At 39.2% G+C, this 10,514-nt stretch overlaps 1 long non-coding RNA gene across 1 annotated transcript; it reads left to right on the top strand.

The window, feature by feature from the left end:
• Nucleotides 1–9,085: 9,085 nt before the first annotated feature.
• On the top strand, nucleotides 9,086–9,929 carry LOC111932468 (uncharacterized). Its single transcript, XR_002866173.2, has 2 exons — nucleotides 9,086–9,140; nucleotides 9,237–9,929. It is a non-coding gene; the product is annotated as an uncharacterized LOC111932468 (long non-coding RNA).
• The last annotated feature ends 585 nt before the right edge of the window (nucleotides 9,930–10,514 follow it).

The following is a 10,514-nucleotide window of genomic DNA, read 5'->3' as shown; positions in this document are numbered from 1 at the left end:
TCCAGGCTGCTGGTGCCTTTCCATGTTACCACACAGCAATTCCAGCCAGCTGCTAAACAGGAGTGAGAGCTGGTGATGGGCTCTATCACCTGGCAGCAGATGGGAGTCTGCCCTGAGCTGGGCACCACCTTCACTACCACAAAAAGTCTTTAGAAAGATAATTTATTAAAAACTATTTTTTTCCTGTATTGTACTGAATAACATAGGCCTCTCTCTGACCTGTGCCTCTGTAGTGTATGCAAGTGTTATTTATTCATCTGCAATACAAAAACCCAATACTAGCTGAAGCTCAACTCCTCATTGCATAAGGAAAGGAGGGAAAAGGCAAGTTTGACTTTAGCTTTTGGAATTGATACAAGTTTTGAAGTGCCACTTAGCAAGATATAGTTGTCCTCCAGATTTATTGTCAGCTCTTTCCTACTATAGTTCTTATATGCATGAGGGTATAAAGCTTGGATACTTTCACATTTAAGCCTAGAAACTATCTGTACAGTATTTTTTTATTATTATTTTTATGACTACAGCTATGTAAATCACATAATACAAGTCTTTATTTTAAAAGCTTTTTCTCATTAGTGTCTGCACTCAGGTCTATAAATCACTGTGCTATACATGTGTTTGTGTCCTGACATACAGCTCCAAGTACAGAAGGGACAAATGAAGCTGTTATAAACCCATACTAAGTGACACTTTTAACCCACATATTTTGAGAGCTTTTTAATTACATATTTTCTGTGATTTCTGATTAAACTAAAATTGCTTTCAATGACACATAATAAATCACACCACAGAATTACTCACATTCTTCCCAAATTTAGTCAAATGATTTGTTTGCCACTTTTGAGACTGAAGTCCATCTTCCATTAAGAAAATAGTAAATTAAAAGAAAGTATTTCTAAATACTTAAATAACTCTAGGTCCTTCCTATGACTTACTCTTCTCTATCTCACTTAAACTCCAAGGGAGGTTTACTCACTCTCTTTAGATAAAACTGAACTGCAGGTCTATGGGTAGCCCTGCTTGCCAGTGACAGTGCCTGCTGCCTTCTGTCAGCATCCCTGCCCAACCAGAACTGCAGTTTGCAGATAACTTGTATCCTCATGGAAGTATTACAATAAAATAAGCATAAATGACCTTGTTAAGGAATACAGATTCTCCACAGCCAAAAACTTTAATAAGAAATAAAGTATCCAGCATCTTATCTTCATCTTCATCAGGCCTTTTTTCTCTAAGAGGTGACTTGTTCACTTTTCTCACTGTCTCCAGCCATACAACTTTTATTTCCCCTATTTCAAACACTTCAGTGATACTGCAGTCAGCTTCTAGAAATACCTAGACATGAAGAAAAATTGCTTGATTTACAAGTATCTTATGTAAAATCCAGAATTAATGACTACAATATTGAAAGATCCTTTTATACTGATCTAAAAGCAGTCTCATTTAATCCCTTTATCATCATGGAATATGCAAATACCTGCATTGAATCTAGTTACAATCACTTTTTCACTCTTGGGTCTTTATCCCTATATTTCATTGCAGTAAAAAAGATGGGTATTGCCAGTTGTGTATATAAATACATATATATATATATACATACACACATAACCCCCCATCTCTGGGTCCTCTGAGGGTTTTGTAGTTGTATCTCAGTATTTTGGAATATAATGTCACTCATTGTTCTCCAATTCTGCAAGATACAATTTAGAGTTCTCTACTAGGAAAAAGGTTTTCTTACTGTCTTACAGATTACAAGATAGCAATAGAAACTTAAAGTTAAAAAGTTGTGCTTGCTCAGCATTAATTTACCCTTTAGAAGCACTCTTCATACACAACATTTGGGATTTTACAAACCCTGTGACAGCCTAGTTTGTTTAACACTTCCTTTGGGAGATAGGAAGGCTGGGAAACAGTGCAATTCTTTGAGTAAACGGGAGGAGATATCTGTGTCTTATAGAAACTATTGGACAGAAAATTACTATCAGTACAATGGGACCAACCACAAGGCTGAGCTATAGCATGCTGATTTCCTGGAGTGGGAGAATTTTCAGTGTTTAAATTCGGCTGTTCATGTAATTGCTACAAGCAAAAAAACTGTTCTCCTCTATCATATTCCCTACCCTTCAGAGAGCTAAAACAGATAAGCTCCTTTCTACTCTTAAATTCATGCATCAATTTCTGAGGAAGAAGCCATCAACAACTCAAACTCACATCCTCAACCAAAAGTAGACTAAATTCCCTGGTTTGTTTACTCTCTATCTTGAGAGAAGCTCCAGTTTATCACAGCTCTCCCCTGGTAAGTTGCCATCAGAAAATACAAGGCCATTAGCCAAAAACAAAAAGAAAGCAGAGGCACTTGCCTGCCCTAAAACTTCACAGGGCAGCTGCATCGAAGGACAAACCTCCAGAATCAAGTTTCTAAACTGATCATGTAAAACAGGTACTTTGAAACACCGGAATACAGTATTTTAAATTCTTCTGCTGTCTCAACTGCTGGTTTCATGTGTTTCTAGGGGAATCACACCACAAAGGAATTTTAATTAGACACTTCTTTACTCAAAAAAGCCTGTCTACAGGCTGAATGGCAGGAAACAATCAATGCCTTGATGAATAAATTGTCAATCAAACTACATCCCTACATTTGGTTACCTTGAGCTTCCTCAGCCAGAAGAGCATGATGAAAAAAATTCTGTTATTAACCCTCTATGCCCTGCACTATCAGGAATAGGATTATTAATCCATTTTCCATTTACCCTTAGCACCACTGATAAAATTGATCTTCACAACAGTAATCTTTTGTTTTTGTCTCTAACTCTGTCACTTAAGACACCCTGTCAAAAACATTTTTCAGATAATTCTTTTTCTACTGAGCCATTTTAAGCATGAAAAATGCTAACCATACAGATCCATTTTGCAATACAAAACATTCAATTAAGCTCTACCAACATTAATGGTGATTACTAGAGATCAAATTGAAGAGCAACCAGAAGTGACTTATCTATGCTTGAGTCTGGTGACCCCTTCATTCTTTGCCAGGGAATGTGAAGAAACAGATTAATCAAACACAATATGTTTACTCTTTTTTTTAAAGCAATCAGATTTCCACAGTCAGAAAAGTACTGACAAGTTGTTACACGATTTTCTCAGTACCCATGGCTCACAAAATCTTGTGTTTGTAATCAAGCTGCAGCAAACCAAGAGCAGAGCTGTAGCTCTACCTGTCATCACGGCACTAAGGGAGGACACCAGCAGTGTGCAGCTCTTACTCCCAGGATGTATTCCCCATGTGCTAGAAAACCCTTTGACCAAAACATACTGTTTTAGGGTAAGAAAGACAGGTGTGTAAGCAGGACAAGAGAGAACTACTAAAATACCTGTCTATATTTTCATAGAAAAAGGCACTAAATGTAAGACATTCTTAAGATATTTGGCTGTAATCCCCCTATCATTTATAATAAGATTTACAAGTTGAAAATTATTTTTCTTTCCCTCACAGACTTCGCTGGGGGGGATGGAAAAGAATAAACATACTGATGAGAATAATCTTATTTTAATGGATTGACAAAGACAATTTTGTGGCTGATGATATGACTGCAGTTATTCATTTTTAATCACAATGTATTAACCTGTGGTGGAAAAGGCCAAAATCAGCAATGCATTTAAGGAAGTCTTTAAATCAAAGCAGACAAACAGCCACACTACTGCCTACTACCATTAGATCATTAATATGCTTATTATTAAGCACCAGCTTAACATATTGTTAGATTGTGTCCTTTACATTGCCAGAGCAAAAATACAAGAAACACAGAATATTTAAGTCATATCTTACAAATACATTCTACCATCACAGGTTTCTGAACTCTTCGGAAGAAAAAAACCACAATTTCTCTGGAGTTAGGGTTGTGGGTTTAAATTTAGGAATTTCATTCATAGTGAGTGACATTTTCAGTAGGATGGTCAGACAGTACAGCTTACAGGAAAGCATCCCAGCCAGCACAGCTACCACTGTGTCCCAGCAGATTATGCAGAACAAGGATTTTGACCCAGTTTTGGCATGACTATTGTTTACAGCCCAACCTGCAGCTGAGTGGCTTTCCTGGATTTACTCTCTTTATCCAATGCATTTATCTGTTTTCAGGTCATTTTTTTTCGTTTTCTTTAATAATTCTGTTCTAGGCACACTGCAAGGCACCCTTCCTGATGAAGTAGATTAATTTACCAACACCTGGTGCATTTGAAACCCTAGAACAGCCAGATGGTAAAGACACAGACTTTGCAAATGTCATTACAGCAACAAAAGCAGCGCTGCTGCAGACAGGAACAGTCCCTTGGGAAGGGAAAGCAGGAGAGAGGTAGGTTGATTTGGTCTGGTTTTCCTAAGGGCCAGCTAGTTATGCTGCTGGAAACACAGCCCAGAGTGCCACGGAGCACACACAGACTGCAACCAGCAGGTACATAAATAACTGAGCCTACTCACAATCCTACTCCTGAACTGTCAAAGGATTGCCTCAAAAGCCGTATTATACGGCAGCCCAAACAACAGGTGGTTTTGTGGAGCTTCAGGATTACCCACCTAATCTTCTTAAGGAATGAAATAGAACAGCCATAGAGGGCTCTACAGAGGAAGATCACAAAGTTCATCAGCTGAGATGTGATTATAAGAGAGCTAATCAGTTTAGCCACAAAGTAGATCATACTATTTGTTCTTTGGAAAGCTCCTCAGCTTCTTCAGGGATTTTCTCTTCTCCCCTTTCCCTGTCCTTGCCCCTCTTCTGTTTACTCCCTTTTGTCCAGAAACACAGAAAACACAATATGTTAAACATTTCATTTTAACCAAGGGAAAGAAGTATATATTAAAAATATTTCTGACATACCAGTGCAGTACAGCAAGGGCCTTAAAAATCTAGGAAAGGATCACTCTAAAACTATAATTTCTATTTGTACTTCTCACTTCTATGTGCATCTACACTCTCTGTGTCGCTGTACTTAGTTTCCAGCAGAAACCAGCTCCAGGGTTTGCACAGTAGGCAGCGTCATGAAACCACTGAGATGCCATAAATCTGCATGGCTAGTCCAGCCAGAACTCAGTCTGCAGAAAACAGACAGAGTATTTATACTGTTAGCAGGCAAAATACTTCTAACACATTCTCTCTTAGTCCAGGGTTCTCCAGAAGCTCAGCTCTCCTGTCAGGGAATAACTCTCAGTACTGCCACAAGCTCATTTCAGACCATGAAGTAGCATCCTCCCCCACAAGCGTCATTTCACTATGAGCAATCTCTAGCTATAAACAGAAGCAGCATCTAGTGGACAAATGAAAGTGGAAACCATCTTGACAGTGTGATTCCCGACCCTTATTTTTTGCCTTTCAGCCTCAGTCCCAAATGACAGTTCCAGGGAACTTTCTCTTAAGATTATGAAAACAGAAGTAGCAATATCTGCAGGATTTATTATCTGAACATGCACTTGTGAGGTTTGGATTAAAACCACAAGTTCATTTCACTTACCAGTCAATAAACAATCAGGTTTCTGTAATTCCTCCAGCTCTTCAGGCTTCACAGCTACACACAGAAGCCAAAACACTTTATACTCCAAAGAGGTACATAGCCCTTTATTTGGTTGGTGGAAGATTTGGGGCTTTTGCAGAGGGAGAGGGAGGAGAGGGTAAACTCTTTGCTTTATAAAGCCTAGTCTGAAAATCTCTGACACAGAAACAGTTGCCTTGAGCATTCCCTGATATTACTTGGGGAATGGACTGATTGGTCACAGGACAATCACCCTCATCTGCACACTGAGTCACTCAGGTGCCAGATTTTGGGTCTCATCATCTCCTGAGCAAAAAGCCTTTAACACCTGGGGTTGTTTATATGTAGAGTACCTTTCCGTGCAGATTAAGCCCCCAGTCTGGGAGAAATCCTAATAATTCATTTTTGTCAAATGCTTATTTTCTGTTCTTTTCACATTTGCTCTCAATGAATCATTATAATGAAGATCTGTAAGAGAATTGTAAAACTTGTGGGATATATTGATAAGTCTGTATAAATCTAAGTAAGAAAATATTACAGAGAATAATACAAAACTGAAATTGTTTTAACTTGCATGCTAAATTTTTAACTTTCATTTATTTTTATTTGAGTTATTTCTGCAATAGGTTTAAATTGAAGGTTGCAGAAGGTTTCTCTGTTTGCTGCTTTAAAAAAGTTATTTCATAATAACTCTAAAATAGTTGATAACTTTTAACCATTGGGACCAATTTAAGGTAATCTACAAAACTGTTCAGCTGCAGGATCTACATCCTTCCTAGCAGCCAGTCCTGTGGTTCTAGGATCATGAAAGAGCATCACAATGATGGTGGTGTGATCTGTGTGCAATCAGAATTTGCTTGTGAAAGTTAAGAAATTACGTGACAGAATTCTTCAGCAACACTTCTACACACAAGGGAAGACTTGTGTGGGAACCCCCACCTCAGTAAATGAAAGAAATTTATTAAAGTGCAACATTTAAAGTACAGCCTGGTAGTCTTTATTACACAGTTCTAACAACACTTTGTCCCTGGACCAATACACTTCAACAATTATGTCTGGCAGGTTTTTTGAGGTTTCAAATTTTTCCCATTCTGGAACATTTACAACAGTACTACATACATTTTCTTCTATCTTAGCTGAAGAACTTGAACACATTCTGCAGCCCACCTCCCCCTCAGAAAAACATGTAAACACAGGCATTGTGTTTAAGTACCCTCCCAAAGACATTTTCTTGAGTCAGGACTTGAACCGAGGTCAATAGCATATGGATGAGCAAGCATATATTTCTTATAAATATATTTCTTTTTGAATGAGATGACATAACATTTGATCCCATGAATAGGCCATTTACTTTGTCATCTCAGAGGAGAGGCATTAGCCTGACAAAAACTGCAGTACCAACCCATCCTCCTAAGGTCACAGAGAAATTCAAAGGAATTGTGGTTATGTTGATATTGCTTACATAGTAATGTACTCTACTTACTGGGCATTATTTCTGAGATTAAATTAAAACCATAAAAAACTTTGTGATGCATTCCTATACTCTCTTCAGGCAGGCTTTTATGATCAACTCTGATGGTATTTTATTTGCATTTAAAAAATGCAAGCAAACTTGCCTAACTAGGCAGCCAGACTTATGCCACTGCACAATTTTTTTTCAGTGAGCTGTTAAAAAAAAAAATCCATGTAGTCTTTACTGAAAAACAAAACAAGTACTTGTCTAAAAATGTACAGTGTTACAGGAATTGTATGAAGGGAACCAAAATCTGAGTTCAAAACTACTTCTCTTTAATATACACCATACTCTAGATTGCCTGTCAAGTTGGGGAACACTGCAGATATGAATGCAGCCAGTACATATGCCAGCTTTCTAAATAAAACCTGTCAACTTCATATTCAAGGGTCTGTTTTCCATGTCTGTCTTCTCAGGCTAACCTCCCTCAGCACTCTACTGTAAATTCAAAAAACAAACTTCCCAGGAGTGCTGCTGTTGATAAAGAGAGGAGAAAATGCTACAGATTTTTTGATGACTTCTGCTGCCTCAGGCAGGGACACAGGAAGAGCTGTGGGATGTGCCACTGCCCCCACTCCCAGGGCTGGGTGATGGTGTGCTCAGCACCATTCTCCTCCACAAACCACCTAGTCACATCAGAGTGACTTCAGCCTTTTCACCTGACTTATTGCAGCCTCCATTCCTGGACCCATGTTTCTGGGGTGGCTCCAACTATAAATTATGGATTATGGCTGAAATTAGGAGTTCTTTGAAAACAATGACAAAAATCTCAATGAATATTTAGGACTTTTGCCACTCAGCTACAAGGGACTATTTTGCATTTGTGAGTCATGTTTTTTATCAATTATTTTGAAAGTCTCTTTTCACCCTCTTAGAGAGTTACAAAGGAAGTTCTTGAATAGGTAGTTAGCTAATACTAAAGTAGCTGTCTCACTTACTTCAAAGCCCACTAGAATTTCCACTGTTCCTACACTAATGCCCACATAAATGAATACAGACTCACTATTTCTCTGAGTTCCACCACCTATCACCATTGCCTTCTGTCTTATTTAGTTGCAGAAAATGCTTAGACAAGGTACCTTTCTGACTGCTGGGTACCTAACACGTGGAGTGCCCCTGGTGCCTGGAGCATCAGGTTCAGCAATCATTCTGCCTGGAACTGGAAGATGAGTCTGAGAATGAACGGGTACACGGGCCATTTCCAGCTCATGTGTGTGAGATCCATGAAGCCAGCGGCAAGAAAGGACCACACAAATCATCCTCTGCCAGTTCATGCAGCTTTGGTTTAGCACAGTAGAGAGACAATCTCACAGGTAACAGCAGGGTCTGTGCAGAGGGCTTCGGATCCAAGACAGAAATCTGAACTGGACCGTGCTCAATGGGAGCCCAGCAGCGAGCACAGTGCAGGGTGACATCTTGATGGTAATCTGCATCACTAAGCCAGTAAGTGGCTTGCAGCAGTTAGAGGGTTTTCACAGTATTTATCTTAAGACCTTGATGTAATGAATTGCAATACTGAAAGTTAATAAGCTTATGTACTTGGATCATGATTTCTAGACCTTTCTAAGAAAAGGAGGCTCAATCTGATCAGTGGCAAATAGAAAGATGTGTGCTTTAGATGCAAGAGTACAACATCAAGATAAGACTTGTGGATCATTCCCTTGACAGAGACACTGTGGAAATAAGGCTTAAATTCATACCTCAAGAAGCTAAACAGTTAAATTACAGTATTAGCTTTTTAAATGAAATACTTTGTTAAAGAAATAAAACAGGATAGAATCAATTTTTATTGCTCTATCATGCCTCTAAACTGATTGCAGCTGTAATAAAATTAGGGATCCCATTTCATTTAAAGCAAGGAAAGTAATTTTATTTACTTTTTTCAGTCACACCCCCACACAAGTGCATGCACAGAGCAATCAGCTGCTGCACTTGTTAGCTTGCTGATTAAATACTTTGTCACTTAATGCTGCACTAATCAAAGAGAATTGAAGCTGCCTGTGTGTCAGCTAACACGGCATTAACTTAAACTGAAATCCCTACGCTTCATTCATTCCTTCTGTGCAGATCTGGGAGGAGGAAGACCTGTTCTGCTATTTTTCAGCCAGTAATTCCAATATATCCATCCCCAACTGCTGAGACTTCTTTGGCCAATAACTTTTGATGGCTGTACTAAGCCAATAAAATTTGTTTGTACCTGCAGGCTTGCCAGCTTTGTGACCCACAAGTGCTGAGCAGGAAAGTGCAGCGGTGAGAGCCAGAGAACTGCTCAGCCCTGCAGCTCCAGCTCCTGCCTGATACACGCCATGGGGTCACAGGGCAGACCCTATTAACTACCTGCTGAAAATGTTTGCTGGGTCAAATAATTGCTAATTGTTAGGACTTGTTCAGTGTCCCACCCCTGGATGTCTGCTAATTTGTGAGAATCATGACTATGTTTTTAAGGGGCCTAGAGACTAATTCATAAGGTTCCCAAGTCTTTACACATCAAAAGTCACGACTTCTAAGCCAACATCAGCATTCCTGAGAGCGTGACTCCCCAGTTTCAAGTTTCGTTACCAAAATGGAATTATAGATGAGGGAAAACATTTAGATCAGGAAAAGCCTCCTTATTGCAAAGTTAGCCACATTAAACATATGAGTTTGTTCTCTCCTCTGCAAATGATATGCACTGAACTGACAAATGAAGTCTAGATTGATTAGCTGCGTAGGTGTGTGTCTGTGTTTGTAGTTCATGGAGCTGATCACTTAATCTAAACTGACACTTAGACTATACATGTTTCACCATCACGTTTTTTTGGAATATAACCAAACAGATGGTGCATGAACATCACAATATAGTCACAAGTTCCCAGAAGGAGTTAACAATTTTTTTTTAGAATGGCAGCTCATTATATATCATAACTAAGGTTGTATCACCCATTTCCCTATAAACTGTGATTTTCAAGGGTTTTCAATGTAACCATGTGTCCTAGGGTGACTTTATGATACTGGTATCCCCAATCGTCTGGTTTATGTTATATATTAAGTCCTGCACCTTTAAGACTGTCTTTGAAAGCAAGAGAGGAGAAAGAAGAAGCGCGCAGTGTGTTAAAGAAAACATCACTCCCACACACCCCGCTCCTGGACTGTGGTGTCTGCAGCACGGACAGACAGCGGGACAGAGCTTCTCTCTGACTTTTAGTTAGTTTTAGCTAGCTGAGGCAGAGGAGTTCCCTGGACCCTTGTTTTTTTCAATTTTCTTGGATCTGTGCAAGCCTGCTCTAGACTGAACACCCAGCCAAACCCCGGGAGCTCACGCCTGTGGCCCACCGGGGCCTGGGCCTCGGCACTTTTCCAGCGCCGGAGGGACTGATAAGAACCTGAGTGAGCCGAGCTGCACCACATGAAAAAAAGACCTTTCTTCCTAGACTTACCATCCCATCGAACAGCAAGAGGTTTTATTATTTAATAATTTTATTATTTAATATTACTCAATTTT

Source organism: Cyanistes caeruleus, chromosome 9, assembly GCF_971803275.1.
Source record: "Cyanistes caeruleus chromosome 9, bCyaCae1.hap1.1, whole genome shotgun sequence".
Lineage (NCBI taxonomy): Eukaryota > Metazoa > Chordata > Aves > Passeriformes > Paridae > Cyanistes > Cyanistes caeruleus.
Note: the sequence above shows the minus strand (reverse complement) of the source record. Positions and strands in the feature narration are given on the sequence as shown.